The sequence below is a fragment of the Rattus norvegicus genome, chromosome 18 (assembly GCF_036323735.1).
Source record: "Rattus norvegicus strain BN/NHsdMcwi chromosome 18, GRCr8, whole genome shotgun sequence".
NCBI classification, from domain to species: Eukaryota; Metazoa; Chordata; class Mammalia; order Rodentia; family Muridae; genus Rattus; species Rattus norvegicus.
In genome coordinates, this window is record NC_086036.1 from 43496348 (window position 1) to 43515098 (window position 18751).

Genomic DNA, 18751 nt, shown 5'->3' on the forward strand with positions numbered 1-18751 from the left:
AGCACTTCATGGTACCTTCTCCAAAATTCACCATATAATCAGTCACAAAACAAGCCTCAACAGATACAAGAAGATTGAAATAAGCCCATACATTCTATCAGTTCATCACAGACAAAGTCTGGCTCGTCAATAACAAGAAAAACGACAGAAAGCCCACATAAACATGGAAGCTGAACAACACTCTACTAAATGATACCTTGGTCAAGGAAGAAATAATGGAAGACATTGGAGACTTTTTAGAATTTAATGAAAATGAAGGCATAACATAGCGAAACTTATGAGACACAATGAAAGCAGTGATAAGACGAAAACTCATAGCTCTTAGTTCCTTTAAAAAGAAACTGGAGAGAGCATACACTAGCAGCTTGACAGCACACCTAAAAGAACTAAAACAAAAAGAAGCTAATACACCCAAGAGGAGTAGACAGCAGGAAATAATCAAACTCAGGGCTAATTCAACCAAGTAGAAACAAAAAGAACTATCCAAATAATCAATAACACCAAGAGCTGGTTCTTTGAGAAAATCAGCAAGGTAGATAAACCCTTAGCCAGCCTAACCAGAGGCACAGAGAGATTATCCAAATTAACAAAATCAGAAATGAAAAGGGAGACAGAACAACAGAATCTGAGGAAATTAAAAAAATCATCAGGTCCTACTACAAAAACCTATACTCAACAAAACTGGAAAATCTACATTAAATGGACATTTATCTAGATTGATCTGAGCTATCAAAGTTAAATCAGGATCAGATGAACTATCTAAACAGTCCCATAACTCCTAAATGTTTAGAAGCAGTTATTCAATTTTTTTCTAAACCCCCTCCCCAAAGTAGCCCAGGACCAGACGGGTTTAGTGGAGAATTCTACCAAACCTTCATAGAAGATCAAATACCAATGGTGTCCAAACTATTCCACAAAGTATAAACAGAAGGAACCCTACCCAATTTCTTCTATGAAGCCATAAATAAGCCTATACCTAAACCACAAAATAATACAACAAAGAAAGAGAACTTCATACCAATTTTACTTACGAATATTGACACACAAATACTCAATAAAATTCTTGCAAACTGAATTCAAGAACACATCAAAACAATTGTCCACCATGATCAAGTAGGCTTCATGCCAGTGATGTAGATATGGTTCAGTATAAGGACATCTATCAATGTAATCCACTATATAAACAAACTGAAAGAAAAATAAAACATATGATCATCTCCTTAGACACTGAGGAAGTATTTGAACAATTCTACACCCCTTCATTTTAAATGTCATGGAAAGATCAGGAATTCAAGACCCATAGCTAAACATAGTAAATGTAATATACAGCAAAGCAGTAGCCAATATCAAACTAAATGGAGAGAAACTTGAAACAATCCCACTAATATCAGGGACTAGACAAGGCTGCCCACTCTTTCCCTCCCTATTCAATATATTACTCGAAATCCTAGCCAGAGCAACAACAATCAAGTCAAAGGGATACAAATTGGAAATGAAGAAGTCAAAATATCAGTTTTCTGATGATATGATAGTTTACTTAAGTGCTCCAAGAGTTCCACAAGAGAACTACTAAGCCTGATAAACAACTTCAGAAAAGTTGTTGGCTATAAAATTAACTCAAACAAATCAATCCCCTTCCTCTATTCAAAGGATAAACAGGCTGAGGAAAAAATAAGAAAATAACACCCTTCACAATAGTCACAAATAATATAAAATACTTTGGTGTGACTCTAATCATGCAAGTAAAAGATCTATATGACAAGAACTTCAAGTCTCTGAGGAAAGAAATCAACAAAGATCTCAGAAGATGGAAAGATCTAGCATGCTCATGGATTGCCAGGATTAATATAGTAAAAATGGCTATCTTACTGAAAGCTATCTACAGATTCAATGCAATCCCCATCAAAATTCCAACTCAATTCTTCATAGAGTTAGAAAGAGCAACTTGCAAATTCATTTGAAACAACAAACCTTCCAGGATATCAAAAACTATCCTCCACAGTAGAAGAACAATAAAAGGGACTGGAAATTCATCCCTCACTTTAAGCTGTATTACAGAACAATAGTGATAAAAACTGTATGGTATTGCTACAGAAACAGGCAGGTAGATCAATTGAATAGAATCGAAGACCCGGAAACCAACTCACACAGCTATAGTCACTTGATCTTTGACAAAGGAGCTAAAACTACCCAGTGGAAAAACAATAGCATTTTCAACAAATGGTGCTAGTTCAATTGGTGGTTATTATGTAAAAGAAAGCAAATAGATCCATTCTTATTGCCCTATACAAAACTCAAGTCCAAGCGGATCAAGGACCTCCACATAAAACCAGATACACTCAAACTACTAGAAGAAAAGTGGGGAAGAGCCTCTAACATACAAGCACTGCGGAAAATTTCCTGTCAACATTGACAAATATGATTTGTAAGATTGCAAAGGTTCTGTAAGGTGAAGGACACTGTCATTAGGACAAATGGCAACCAACAGATTGGGAAAAGATTGTTCCCAAACCTGTATCCGATATATACAAAGAAGTCATGAATTTAGATTCCAGAGAATCAAATAATTCTATTAAAAATTGGGTACAGAGCTAAACAAAGAATTCTCACCTGAGGTATGTCAAATAATGAGAAGCATCTAAAGAAATGTTCAACATCCTTAGTCATCAGGGAAATGCAAATCAAAACAACCCTGAGATTCCACCTCACAGCAGTCAGAATAGCTAAGATCAAAAACTCAGGTGACAACAGATGCTGGGCAAGGATGTGGAGAAAGAGGAGCACTCTTCCATTTTAGGTGGGATCGCAAGCTGGTACAACCACTCTAGAAATCATTCTGGAGGTTCCTCAGAAAATTGGACATAATACTATCTGAGGACCCAGTTATACCACTCTTAGACATATAAACAAAAGATATTCCTATGTATAACAAGGACACATGCTCCACTATGTTCATAGCAGGCTTATTTAAAATAGGCAGAAACTGGAAATTACCCAGATGTCCCTCAATAGAGGAATGGATATAGAAAAATGTACATTTACACAATGGAGTACTACTCAGCAATCAAAAACAATGACTTCATGAAATTCCAAATGGATGGAACTGGAAAAGATCATCTTGAGTGAGGTCACCCAACCCCCCCCCCCACAAAACACCCGTGTTATGCACTTACTGATAAGTGAATATCAGCCCAAATCCTGGAATCACCCAAGATATAATCCACAGACCACATGAAGCTCAAGAAGTATCATCAAAGTGTGGATGCTTCAGTCCTTCTTAGAAGGGGGAATAAAAATATTCATTGAAGAAGACACAGAGATTGAAGGAATGGCTATTCAGAGACTGCCCCACCTGCAGATCCAGTCCATATACATACAGCCACCAAATCCAGTCACTATTGAGGATGCCAAGAGGTGCATGCTGACAGGAGCCTGATATAGCTGTCTCCTGAGAGGCTCTGCCAGAGCATGACAAATACAGAGGGGAATGCTAACAGCCAACCATTGAACTGAGAACATGGTCCCTATTGGAGGAGTTAGAGTAAGGATTAAAGAAGTTGAAGGGGTTTGCAACCCTGAAAGAAAAACAATACCAATCAACCAGAGCTCCCAGCGACTAAACCATTGTCCAAAGAGTGCACATGGTCAGACCCATGGCTCCAGCTGCATATGCAGCAGAGGATAGCCTTGTGGGGCACCGATGGGAGGAGAAGCCCTTGGTTCTGCCAAGGCTGGACCCCCTAGTGTAGAGAGGAATGTCAGGGCAGGGAGCTAGGAAGGGATGGGTCGATGGCTGGGGGAACACTCTCATGGAAGAAGGGGGAGGGGGAGGTGATATGGGGTTTATTGATGGGAAACTAGGAAAGCAGATAAGATTTGAAATGTAATTATATAAAAAATCCGCTAAAATTATTTTAAATAAAGGAAAGAAAAGAAGGTAACATATAGTGTGGAATAGTTCTAAGATAGGAAGACTGGAGGAGCACTCTGAAATGCTGTCCTTTGCCACGACATGGCTACTGCACTCACTTTAGCCATGGTTTCCTGCACAAAATCATGTCCCTCAACATTCCAGCAAGGACAGAAGAGAGAATCATGAGGCTCCAACCTTGCCATGAAGCTACTGGCAACTGATGCTGGCTGGACAAGGGGGAATCATTTTTCTGTTTGGGGATTGAAGTGATTAAGTTACCTATGTTCCAGTGGGTCCTGGCTCTACACTGAGGTGTATGCAGACAGCACTAACTGGACCTTGTGAGTCACAAAATAATGAAGACAAAGACCAAGATGAGAGAAAGAATCATCAGAATAGGAGGAGATACGACATATGTATGGGGCTGGAGAGATGACTCAGCAGTTAAGAGCACTGACTGTTCTTCCAGAGGTCCTGAATTCAATTCCCAGCAACCACATGGTGGCTCACAACCATCTGTAATGAGATCTGATGCCTTTTGCTGCTGTGTCTGAAAACAGCTACAGTGTACTCATATAAAGTAAATAAATAAATCTTGAAAAAAAGAAAAAAAATAGGGTCTACAAAGACAAGAAGGGTAAGATCATAAGCATGCGGGACTCTCACACAGGGCCTATAAGGTATTTACAAAAGCTGTTTATTCACAAGAAATCAGGATTTGTTGACCTGAAAAAATTAAGTTTTAGACTAACAAATTATGGAATATGGCTCAAGTGAATCTTTAAGTCTTTTAAAGTTCTAATAAAAAGCATATTTTATTTTTTTGTTTTGAAACCGTACAAAAGTATCAACATGACAAACCTATTATTACAAAGTGTAAAGAAAGGAAAGAGTAGAGCATCAAAAATACTCAATACCTTCATATGGAGAACAAGACACTTCTGACTGAATAGAGAGTAACTATAGATGCCTTCTTCTTGGGTTCAGAATCAATGTATTTAAGCTATTTACCTTCTTTGTATTCGTTCACAATTTCAGTGCAATTGCTTTGTTAACATATTAATTGTATAGTTTAGTGAGGTTCACTGATATTTTTGCATATGCATATGGCATGTATAGATTGTATGCATACATACACACACTCTTATAAGCATGCACACACATATACATGCACACACTCACATCCGTTTGTTCTACTTCTCACCCTGTCTGCTACCCCTTAATAATCACACTTCTACTCTCAGGTATACCCTTCTTTTGACTTCCCCTTCCTTTGGAGTTGCATAACATGCAATCCCCGTTCTTTGTTTGGCTTATTTTGCTTAATATTGTTTTTCCCACACATGACAACATTTTATTCACTGTTCACTGTTTTTTTCCCCATTGTATTTAGGTATGTGTATGTAAGGGGCATATGTGTGGCAGTGATGTGCATAGCTTAGAAGACACTTTCTCTTAGGCCATCTGTAAGTGCATTTCGGGGATAAGATACATGTTCCATGCTGAGCAATCTTACTGGCCCCAATGTTTGTATGCTGACAACAAATGGGGTTCATAGATCATATTATTGTTCTCTGTAAATCCAGGGGAATTCCATGAAGTGGTCTACAATGATTGAACTAATTTCCATTTCTACCAATAGTGTGCCAGTCTTCCTATTTCTTCAGCTCACCAACACTTTTTACATTCATCCTTTGTCTTACAATTCATTATTTTGAATTGAATATTTCAGAGTGATTTTGACTTGCATTTTAGTGATGATTAGTGGTATTAAGGATACTTTTTTACCTGCTAAGCGTATATATAATCTTTTGAAAATTATCTGTTTGAAAGATCTATTGTTCATTTTCTCTTTTTATATTTTCAATTTTTTATTGGATAGTTTATGCATTTACATTTCAAATGTTATCCCCATTCTCCATTGGTCCTCTCCCATACTCTCTCCCCCTACTTCTATGAGGATGCTCCCCCTCCAATCTACCCACTCCCACCTCAACACCCTGGCATTCTCCTACATTGGGAAAGAACCTTTACAGGACAAAGGGTTTCTTCTCTTACTGATGCCAGACAATGCCACCCTTTACTTTATATGCATTTAGAGCCATGGGGTCCCTCCATTTGTACTCTTTGGTTGGTGGTTTAGTCTCCAGAAGCTCTGGGGAATCTGGTTGTTCTTCCTATGGGGTTGCAAACCCCTTCAGTTCCTCAGTCATTTCTCTAACTCCTCCACTGGAGTTCCCATGCTCAGTCTGAGGGAAATGCAAATCAAAACAACCCTGAGAGTCCACCTCACATTAGTCAGAATGGCTACGATCAAAAACTCAGGTGACAACAGATGCTGGTGAGGATGTGGAGAAAGAGGAACATTCCTCCATTGTTAGTGGGATTGCAAGCTGGTACAATCACCATGAAAATCCGCCTTGTGGTTCCTCTGAAAATTGGATATAGTGCTACCTGAGGACCCAGCTATACCACTCCTGGGCAAATACCCAAAATATGCTCCAACATGGATATATGTTCCACTATGTTCATAGCAGCCTTATTTATAATAGCCAGAAGCTGGAAAGAACCCAGAGGTCCTTCAACAGAGAAATGGATACAAAAAATCCATTTTTTGGTACATTTACAAAATGGAATAATACTCAGCTATTAAAAACAATGACTTCATGAAATTTTTAGTCAAATGGAAGGAACTAGAAATTATCATCCTGAGTGAGGTAACTCAGTCATGAAAGAACATACATGGTATGCACTCACTGCTAAGTGGATATTAGCCCAAAACCTTGGAATACCCAAGATACAATTCACAGGCCATAGGAAGCTCAAGAAGAGGAAAACCAAAATGTGAATGCATTAGTTCTTCTTAGGAGAGGGAACAAAATAGTCACCTGAGGAAATACAGGGGCAGTGAATGGAGCAGAGACTGAAGGAAAGGCCATCCAAAGACTGTCCCACCTGGGGATCTATCCCATATGCAGTCACCAAACCCAGTCACTATTGCTGATGCCAAGAAGTGCTTGCTGACAGGAACCTAATATAGCTGTCTCCTGAGAGGATCTGCCAGAGCCTTTGACACAGATTAAGATTCCTGCAGCTACCTATTGTCCATTTTAAATAGTATCAAATATTTGGGTTTCTTATATATTCTAGTCATCAAACCCTTGTCAGAGGTCGGCATTATAAATATTTTCCCTCATTCTGCACACAGTCTCTGCATTCTGTTGATTGCTCATTGTGCAAGATCTTTTAATGCAGCCAATTTGTCTAATTATTTTGGCTTTTGTTTTCTGTGCTTTTATGGTTGTATTCTCTTGAAACCTGTCTCATTGTCTTATAATAGTGTCATAGTTTGGTGCCATGTTTAATAAAATAGTGAGATATAGGAGTAGAATTTCATTTTGTTGCACATACATGTCCTTTTTTCTTAACACAAATTTATTGAAAAGATGGCTTTTTATCTATGAGAATTTGGCTATAGATATGTGGGTGTATTGTTGAATTCTCTATTATGATCTATTGGCGTGTGTGTGTTTCATTCTCATGCCATGTTATTTTGCTGTCAAATAGAGTAATACGTTTTCTTTTTCTCATTTTGCTTAGGGTAAAATTAGCATTTTGGCTCTTTTTTGTATGTGTTTGTGGCTCAATGTGAATATTAGAATGTTTTTCCTGAGTAGTTTCATGAAGAATTCTGCATTTTTATAAAGTTTGCACTGGATATGTAATTTATTTTGGCTACTACGAACACTTAATAATAATGTCTCCTATAAGCTATGGAGTAAACAAATCATACATGTGTGTGTACATGTGCATATGTGTTATACATGTGTGTGTATGGCCATTTGTGTACACACTTGCATGTTCATTACCAATTTCTTATATCAATGTTTTAGAATCTTCTTGGTAGACCCATTTTATTTCATTAATCAACTATATACATATGCATAAAATATTTGCAGATGTTATAAATTAGAGTGATTTCTAATTTTTCTTTTTATTTTATTTATATGGCTGTTTTGCCTTCATGTATATTGGTGTACGTACTGTGTGCATACAGTGCCTGAGGAATCCAGAAGAGAGTGATGGATGCCCTGAAGCTGAAGTTACAAATTGTTGTGCTCTGTCACCCAGGTGTTAGGAATTGAGTCTGGTCCTCTGGTGCAGCAGTCAGTTCTTTCATGCTGAGCTATCTCTCCATACCTGAGGTTGATTACATTATCAATTTCAGCAAACTTGGCATTGTTATATAACACTACTGACTTTCACATTTTACTTTTGTATTCTGAAATTTTACTGAGTTCATTTATTTTAATACATGCTCAGCAAGACTTTATGTGAAGAGGGACTAATTAACATTACACTTTTTATTTTGTTTCTCTATTTCCTCTTATTATTTATATGCTACAGCCAGTACTTCACAGACTATGTCTATCAAAGTTGCAAAAGTGGTTTTTTTGGTCTTGCTCTAAGTCTTAGTAAAATTAACTTTTCTCCGTTAAATATAATATTAGTTTTTCACTTTTATCCATGGTATTTATTATCTTGAAGTATATTTCTGGTATGTTTAATTCATTCAATATTTTTCTAGAACAGAAAATGTTACATCTTTAAAAAATATGTTTAGATGTATTTGTGGCATGGTGTGTGTGTGTGTGTGTGTGTGTGTGTGTGTGTGTGTGTGTGTGTGTGTGTACATTAGGTATCTTCCTCTCTTGCTTTTTAAATTACTTTTTTGAAGCAAGGACTCCCACTGTCTATAGCTTATTGAGTTAGACATGGCTTCTTGTCAACAGTAGTTACACACAAACTCCCATTACAGAACTTTCTACTTAGGGGTGGGTATTCAGATTCAGGTACAGTAGTTCATGATTATGAACATGTATTAAAATGATAGAGTCATCTCATCATCTCAGAACATGATCTTGATGCATGCCTTCTCTGTAAACATTCAGAGGGATATATGATTTACCTCACACACTGTTGATACTCGTTTCACATTTATGACTCCATTGACTCATCTCTGCATCTCTGGAATGAATCTAACTTGATCATGGTGAATAGTCTTTTTAATACACTGATGTACTTGCTTTAGCAGTATTATATTTTAGGATAATTAATTTAAGTTCTTCAATTGTGTGGCCTATTCATTTTCTTTCTTCCCTCCATTCCTTTCTCCTTCTCTCCTTCCTACATTTTTCTTTCTTTACTCTCTAGCCTAGACTGTCCTGGATCTCATTACATAGCCCAGGATTTCCTAGAGAATTTGATGTTCCTCCCCTCTTAACCTCCCACTTGCTGATATTACAGAAGTGTATCAGTTAAACATACAACTTTTGAAATTTACTTTTGTGTCTTTCAACTGGCTTGTGTGTCAGGATAATTCTGGCCTCAGAGAATGTATTTGGAGGAATTCCTCCCTCTTTTATATTTTGGAATAACAAAAAGAGAATGGGTGTCAGTTCTTTAAATGTTTTATAGAATTCAGTAGTGGGTACATCTGTTCCTTCATGGAAAGATTTTTATTACTGATTTTTATTACTTGTTATGAGTCTCTTTGTCTTCTCTATTTCTTCATAATCCATTTTCAGTATAAAGTTTATGTATTGAGAAAATTTTCTGTTTCATTCTCATTTCCAAGTGTATTGGGATATAATTTCCATCATAACTCCCAGTGAAGTTTTTAGTTTGTGTTTTATCAGATATAATATTACCTTCCTAATCTCCAATTTCTCTGTATTTCTTAATTTAGGAGTTCAGTTTACTTTCCCCAAAACAGCTTTCTCTGCTGTACATTTTGTGATGTGTTTTTCATCTTTGTTTTATCTATGTCCTCAAATTCTATTATTTATTTATTTATTACCACTTTGGGTTTAGATGATTGTATTTTTTCTAGTATTTTCTAGAAATGTGGATTGTGTTTTCTTCTCTTTTCTTGAAATGCAGGGTATCTATTTGAGATATTTCTAGTCTTCTGATGTGCGTACTGATGTGTCTAACCTTCCTTTACAACACTGCTTCTGCTGTATTCCATAGGATTGTGTATGTACTTATATTTTTCTGTTCCTTTTGTATCAAGAAATGTTTTAATAATATTCTGTGTTCTTCAATGGCCACTAGATTGCTTAAGAGTAAGTGACTTTATTTCCATATATCAGGGTAGTTTTCAAGCATTTTGTTGATGCCGATTTCTAAATGTATTTTGTTCCCCCAAATACTTTAAATTATTTTAATGTGTATTTTTAAACTTTTAAATTGATTCTGTGTGAATTTCACATCATGTACCCCAAGTCCCACTCATCTCTCTGAACCTTCATATCTGTACTCTACCCTTGCAAAAACAGAAACAAGAATTGTGCTGGGCAATCAGTGTTGTGTCCCCACATATTACACAGTGTACCCTTTTGCCCCAAATAGCTTTACTCACAAACCTTCAGTGTAATGAGTCCTTGGTCTGACTTGAGGCCTTTGGTTTCTGCTACTCTGTCAATACTGGATCCTTACCGGGACTTCTTTCAGATATTCTGTTGTGGCACTGTGTCAAGGAGATGCTTCAGCTTTGGATATATAGGAGTAGACCTTCCACATGCTCCAGCAGTTCATAAATGGAGTGGATTAGGGTGGACCAATTCAGAGTCCTGGATCTGGGTCAGGGTAGTAGCTGAGGTGGTCAGCCTACGGGTACTACTACAACCACATTACCAGGGTCAGCTCTCCCACTTTGTTCAAGGAAAGGGCAGAACCAGCTCTCCTGCTCTCAAGCCCTTTAGTGGACTTTGCTGCTCCCACACAACCAGGGCCAGCTATAGTATCTAGGCTAGATATGGGGCCAGCTCTGCTTAGTGTGAAGGCTGGTCAGGGGCCAGATCAGATCAGCACCGTGCTAGGATATTAACCTGGCTATGGATTGCAGCCCAAACCACTGATGTCCAGATGGCCTTTGGTGGTAGCTTGTTTACAGACATCAACAGAAACCCCTGCTGCAGCAGGACCAAGGACCCTGCCATGGCCCTCAACAGCCATCACCATGATCTCAGGTGAATTTTATTTACTCAGATCAAATTCTCTCCCAATAACTTGCTTTGCCCCAGCCCTCAGCACCTCCCCACTCATGCTGGTGTGACCTCTACCCCCATACCCGAATATTAACATGTCAGTAGCAGCCCAGACCAGTGACATTCAGATGGGCTTCGTTGGCAACACAGGCCACCACGTCATCAGCACAGATCCTGGTTGTGGTAGGGCCTCGGACGTAGAAGTGGCTCTTGTTGACAGCCCGGGCCTAGACATCACAATGACCCTTGGTGATTGCACAGGCTGGTCAGATCTGTCTATTCCTCACTGCCAATGTCTAACCTCTCTTCACAGTGTATTAACGGCTCGACTTTGTTTTCTCTCTCATCTCCCCACCGTGTCCTCCCTTGTTCTGACCTCTCCATCACATATTTGTTCATCATAGTGGCATTCTCCACAGGGCCTGGAGTGGGCACCTAGATGTCTCTCTTCAATATGTTTTCAATTTGTGGAATATTATCTTGTGAGAGACATATCATATATTGTGAATAATATTACATGCTCTGGTGAGAAAAAAATGTGAACCTTCATTAGCTGTTCTTAGGCCAAATGTCCTGTCTGTTCGGTTCAGAGGGCAATGCTACACTCTTTTTTTTTTTTTTTTTGCCAATACTCTGGATCTGTATCCATTGCTGAAAGTGAAATGTTACAAGCTGCCAACTGTTATGGCATTGGAGTTTCTCCACTTACATTATTAATACTGGTTAATTATGATTGTTATATGTACTTACTTTCACTATTAGGATAATCTCAATTTGTATAATTATAGTGATTTTCATGCCTTCATTATATAGCCATACCCATTAACGTGCTTCTCCTTTAGCTTAAATAGCTTCCTTCAGCATTTACCATAGAACACGGATGGTGGAGATATTGTCTCTGCCTTTGTTGTGTAAAGTCTTTATCTGCTCATCATTGTCAAAGGATAACTTAGATATTAATTTTGGCTGATAAAATTTTCCTCCAGTACTCTGAAATTCATAGCATTTTTTGACAACGTTTCTGCCAACATGTTGGCTATCAGGCAAACTGGAGTACCTTAAAGTAGTTTGTACTTCTTCTTGATGAGGGTTTCACCCTTTCACCCGTGAGTGTTTAATGATAAGACATCTTAAGTAGATTTAGTTAAACACCAGTGCTAACCTTTGGTTTTCCCCACTAGATGCCTATTTCCTTCTCTAGGTTGGGAAGTTCCTATTAATAGGTCTGATTTTTCACAATTCTAACATTCTCAAATCTTTCTTGACTCCAAATCACTTAAACTTTTGTTCTTTTAACTACTGTTCAATGTTCCCAGAAGGAGTGTTTATGCCTGTTTAGTTTTGTGTCTTTAAGGACACCATTTTTCCTTTTGTTAGATCTGTCCTGCTACCGATGCCTTCCAATCTAACCAGAGGTCATAACTGAGCTTTGTAATTAGAGATCTTCATGCGCTGAAAGATAAATTGAGGCCCACACCAGAGTCAGTGATGATGCAGATAAACTAGGTGACTATACCACTGAGAACCTTGACTTTTCATGGCACTCTAAGCACTAATATGGTGAGAGGTGTGAGGCCTCATAGTTTGGAGCAGGTTGTAAAGACAGACAAAAACTGCCGGAAATTTGGGTTGTGTTAGATTCTTTTAGTCATTACATTATGTAGAGCCTCATTCAGAAGAATTGATGTTCTGCAATTCACATTTGAGGATTTAAGTTGCCCACACTTCAGGTGTGTCTCAGTGTATGGGGTTCTTTTCAGAAATAATTTTGACTTTCAGATATCCTTACACCATTTCTAAATGGAATAATTTGCCCCTTTTATTTTGAGTTTTAAGAATTCTTCTTGCATTCTAAAAATAAATCCACTTGAGCATATAGAACTTGCAAATGTTTTCTCTAAATTTGTGAATATATTTCAAAATGGTATTGACCAATGTACAAATGGTATACTATTGGTTTAAACAATCATCAATGGCTTTTAAATATTGTGAATGAGTTTTAAAAATGAGCTGATTAAGTTAGAAAAAGCATCGTAGAAGGAATTAGTATAAACTATACGTAGGTAAATGTCAGGTGACAAGAAACCGGAAAATGACCATGTCTGACCTAAGATACATGGAACGTGTGTTTCTATCTGCTTTTATGCATGAAGCTTATATTTGTTTTGCATTGATACTCTTAGACACACATATAAAAGTGTTTAGGGTAATCCAATTAAGCATTCAGCCAATCTTCTTCTTTGTTTATAGATACGATGTTGCTCTTTACTGATTTTTGTTTGTTTGTTTGTTTCTAGTGAGATTTGGTTGTTTAGTGCCCTAGAAAATGAGATGACCTTTTCAGAAATAATCATAAAGATTACAGAAACACAATTTAATTTTAAAGATTTCTGCATAAATGCTTCTTTGCTGAAGATGTCAAGTGTTACTTTGTAAATGAATTTTTTTCATGCAGTGAAATCCAGAATCAATAAGGCTCAGAAGATTCCTAACATCTTTTAAGCTGGCAGAGACAAATTGTTGTCAACAAAAAATAAAAGCATAATCTCAGTGTTAAGGGGCCTATGTTTTATATATCTTTCACAAAAGAATCACATCATAAAGTTATCATAAATAATAATGAAATATATGCTACAGTATTTTATCTCACTTTACTTGATCTATTCATTCAATTACCTAAAATCACCTACAATTTAAACCCTTACATATGAGGATAGAAATGTTGATGATTTCTTAAAGTTCATGACTTCATTTGTAGTATTGATATGAAGGAGGTGAAGGCTTTATGTTCTGTGCAATTTTTACACTGCTCGCAACATTACATCCAGTCTTTAAAGTCACTCAGCAAGCAAAAGACATATATCATGGGTTTATGACATTCTTTTTTATTTAGGGAAATTGTGTGTGAATCCTCACAATGTGAATGTAATCAGTATTTTTTTAATTAAAACCATTGGGCTACTTCTCTGCTTAGAGGAAATGGAGGAAGCCACAACAAAATAGCTTATATTTAAGTAGTTCACTTATATACAATTATGAATTGGACTTCTATTCAAGTAAATTGTGTCTTGTATATTCAATAATTGTAAAGTGAGCTATAAATGTGGCTTTAAAATATTGTAACGTTCTTGACATATTTTTTTCTTCTAGCAATAGTACTTGAAATGATATATTCTAAAGCAGCTCTAAATGAAATGAGAAGAAAGTTCAACTCATCACAAAGTCATGGCACATTCATCCTAGATGAAATTAGAGATGGCATGGAAAGAGTCTTTGTAACAAACATGCATTGTAACAAAATAAATAGATGAGACTCCTATACAGACCTTTTCCCTAGAATGTGGCTTTCTTTAACAGAAGGATCTACTTAACATTAATGTGATTTGAATCATCGTCCTTGGAATGCTTTGTGAATATCATTTTTTATCCCAGTCTCATTCTTTTCTCGGTCAAGTCTAGTGCAGAAGAGTAAAATTTCCTTTTGTATTTTGTATTTTGTATTTTGTTTATACCAAGGTTTTCCCTACCAAGTACTGGGTTCACCAAAATAAAGATTACCTGGGATGCTGGCTGAAGCATATTAACTTCAAGTGAATGTCAACATCATTTATGAATCATAATTGCTCATCTTTGAGGCAAAATTATTTAACATAAAGTCAAGCCATATGTGTGGGTTCTTTATAACAGCTTCCCAAGCCTTCAAAACAATCTCATCATTTTAATTAATTTTACATTATTTTTAACAAGGAGATCTGTCCATATCAACCAATGCCAATCTTCTCTTTGAATGTTGATTTTTAAAGAGAAGGGCATTTATACTTCAATGCTACTTGAAATTTGGCTGAATATTACTCAAGCCTGGGAATAAAACTTAAAAGACCTTTTAGAATTTAATGAAATTGAAGGTACAACATACCCAAACTTATGGGACACAATGAAAGCTGTGCTAAGAGGAAAACTCATAGCTCTGGGTGCTTGCAGAAAGAAACAGGAAAGAGCATATGTCACCAGCTTGACAGCACACCTAAAAGCTCTAGAACAAAAAGAAGCAAATACACCCAGGAGGAGTAGAAGGCAGGAAATAATCAAACTCAGAGCTGAAATCAACCAAGTAGAAACAAAAAGGACCATAGAAAGAATAAACAGAACCAAAAGTTGGTTCTTTGAGAAAATCAACAAGATAGATAAAGCCAGACTAACGGGAGGACAGAGAGAGTGTGTCCAAATTAACAAAATTAGAAATGAAAAGGGAGACATAACTACAGATTCAGAGGAATTTCAAAAAATCATCAGATCTTACTTTATAGTCAACAAAACTTGAAAATCTGCAGGAAATGGACAATTTACTAGACAGATACCAGGTACCGAAGTTAACTCAGGAACAGATAAACCAGTTAAACAACCCCATAACTCCTAAGGAAATAGAAGCAGTCATTAAAGGTCTCCCAACCAAAAAGAGCCCAGGTCCAGATGGGTTTAGTGCAGAATACTATCACACATTCATAGAAGGCCTCATACAAATATTATCCAAACTATTCCACAAAATTGAAACAGATGGAGCACTACCGAATTCCTTCTATGAAGCCACAATTACTCTTATACCTAAACCACACAAAGACACAACAAAGAAAGAGAACTTCAGACCAATTTCCCTTATGAATATCGATGGAAAAATACTCAATAAAATTCTGGCAAACCGAATCCAAGAGCACATCAAAACAATCATCCACCATGATCAAGTAGGTTTCATTCCAGGCATGCAGGGATGGTTTAATATCCAGAAAACCATCAATGTGATCCATTATATAAACAAACTGAAAGAACAAAACCACATGATCATTTCATTAGATGCTGAGAAAGCATTTGACAAAATTCAACACCTTTCATGATAAAAGTCCTGGAAAGAATAGGAATTCAAGGCCCATACCTAAACATAGTGAAAGACATATACAACAAACCAGTTGCTAACATTAAACTAAATGGAGAGAAACTTGAAGCAATCCCACTAAAATCAGGGACTAGACAAGGCTGCCCACTCTCTCCCTACTTATTCAATATAGTTCTTGAAGTTCTAGCCAGAGCAATCAGACAACAAAAGGAGGTCAAGGGGATACAGATCGGAAAAGAAGAAGTCAAAACATCACTATTTGCAGATGACATGATAATATATTTAAGTGATCCAAAAAGTTCCACCAGTGAACTACTAAAGCTGATAAACAACTTCAGGAAAGTGGCTGGGTATAAAATTAACTCAAACAAATCAGTAGCCTTCCTCTACACAAAAGAGAAACAAGCCGAGAAAGAAATTAGGGAAACAACACCCTTCATAATAGACCCAAATAATATAAAGTACCTCGGTGTGACTTTAAACCAGCAAGTAAAAGATCTGTACAATAAGAACTTCAAGACTCTGAAGAAAGAAATTGAAGAAGACCTCAGAAGATGGAAAGATCTCCCATGCTCATGGATTGGCAGGATTAATATAGTAAAAATGGCCATTTTACCAAAAGCGATGTACAGATTCAATGCAATCCCCATCAAAATACCAATCCATTTCTTCAAAGAGTAAGACAGAACAATTTGCAAATTCATCTGGAATAACAAAAAACCCAGGATAGCTAAAACTATCCTCAACAATAAAAGGACTTCAGGGAGAATCACTATCCCTGAACTCAAGCAGTATTACAGAGCAATAGTGATAAAAACTGCATGGTATTGGTACAGAGACAGACAGATAGACCAATGGAACAGAATTGAAGACCCAAAAATGAACCCACACACCTATGGACACTTGATTTTTGACAAAGGTGCCAAAACCATCAAATGGAAAAAAGATAGCATTTTCAGCAAATGTTGCTGTTTCAACTGGATGTCAACATGTAGAAGAATGCATATCGATCCATGCTTATCACCCTGTACAAAGCTTAAGTCCAAGTGGATCAAGGACCTCCACATCAAACCAGATACACTCAAACTAATAGAAGAAAAACTAGGGCAGCATCTCGAACACATGGGCACTGGAAAAAATTTCCTGAACAAAACACCAATGGCTTATGCTCTAAGATCAAGAATCGACAAATGGGATCTCATAAAACTGCAAAGCTTCTGTAAGGCAAAGGACACTGTGGCTAGGACAAAACGGCAACCAACAGATTGGGAAAAGATCTTTACCAATCCTACAACAGAGGCCTTATATCCAAAATATACAAAGAACTCAAGAAGTTAGACCGCAGGGAGACAAATGACCCTATTAAAAATGGGGTTCAGAGCTAAACAAAGAATTCACAGCTGAGGAATGTCGAATGGCTGAGGAACACCTAAGGAAATGTTCAACATCTTAAGTCATAAGGGAAATGCAAACCAAAACAACCCTGAGATTTCACTTCACACCAGTGAGAATGGCTAAGATCAAAAACTCAGGAGACAGCAAATGCTGGCGAGGATGTGGAGAAAGAGGAGCACTCCTCCATTGTTGGTGGGATTGCAGACTGGTACAACCATTCTGAAAATCAGTCTGGAGGTTCCTCAGAAAATTGGACATTGACCTGCCTGAGGATCCAGCTATACCTCTCTTGGGCATACACCTAAAAGATGCCCCAACATATAAAAAAGACACATGCTCCACTATGTTCATAGCAGCCTTATTTATAATAGCCAGAAGCTGGAAAGAACCCAGATGCCCTTCAACAGAGGAATGAATACAGAAAATGTGGTACATCTACACAATGGAATATTACTCAGCTATCAAAAACAATGACTTTATGAAATTCGTAGGCAAATGTTTAGAACTGGAAAATATCATCCTGAGTGAGATAACACAATCACAGAAAAACACACATGTTATGCACTCATTGATAAGTGGCTATTAGCCCAAATGCTTGAATTACCCTAGATGCCTAGAACAAATGAAACTCAAGACGGATGATCAAAATGTGAATGCTTCACTCCTTCTTTAAAAGGGGAACAAGAATACCCTTGGCAGGGAATAGAGAGGCAATGATTAAAACAGACACAGAAGGAATACCCATTCAGAGCCTGCGCCACATGTGGCCCATACATATACAGCCATCCAATTAGACAAGATAGATGAAGCAAAATAGTGCAGGCTGACAGGAGCCTGATGTAGATCTTTCCTGAGAGACACAGCCAGAATACAGCAAATACAGAGGCGAATGCCACCAGCAAACCACTGAACTGAGAACAGGACCCCCATTGAAGGAATCAGAGAAAGAACTGGAAGAGCTTGAAGGGGTCCGAGACCCCATATGAACAACAATGCCAAGCAACCAGAGCTTCCAGGGACTAAGTCACTACCTAAAGACTATACATGGACTGACCCTGGACTCTGACCTCATAGGAAGCAATGAATATCCTAGTAAGATCACCAGTGGAAGGGGAAGCCCTGGGTCCTGCTAAGACTGAACCCCCAGTTATCTAGATTGTTGGGGGAGGGGGGCAATGGCGGGAGGATGGGGAAGGGAACACTCATAAAGAAGGGGAGGGGGAAGGATTAGGTGGATGTTTGCACGAAACCGGGAAAGGGAATAACATTCTAAATGTAAATAAGAAATACTCAAATTAATAAAAAAAACTTATAAGCCTTAGTTTCTATGTATTTGGAGTAAGAAGGTAATCATACCCTGAGGAACATTAAGATATCTGTCTGAGGAAATGGAGCCAGACATAGTGAAAGTCCCAATAAAACCCACAGTGGAAGCTCAGGTTCATACCACTATGCTACTGCCACCATTACTTTTCTGTAAGTCTTTAAATTTAAAAGTAATGA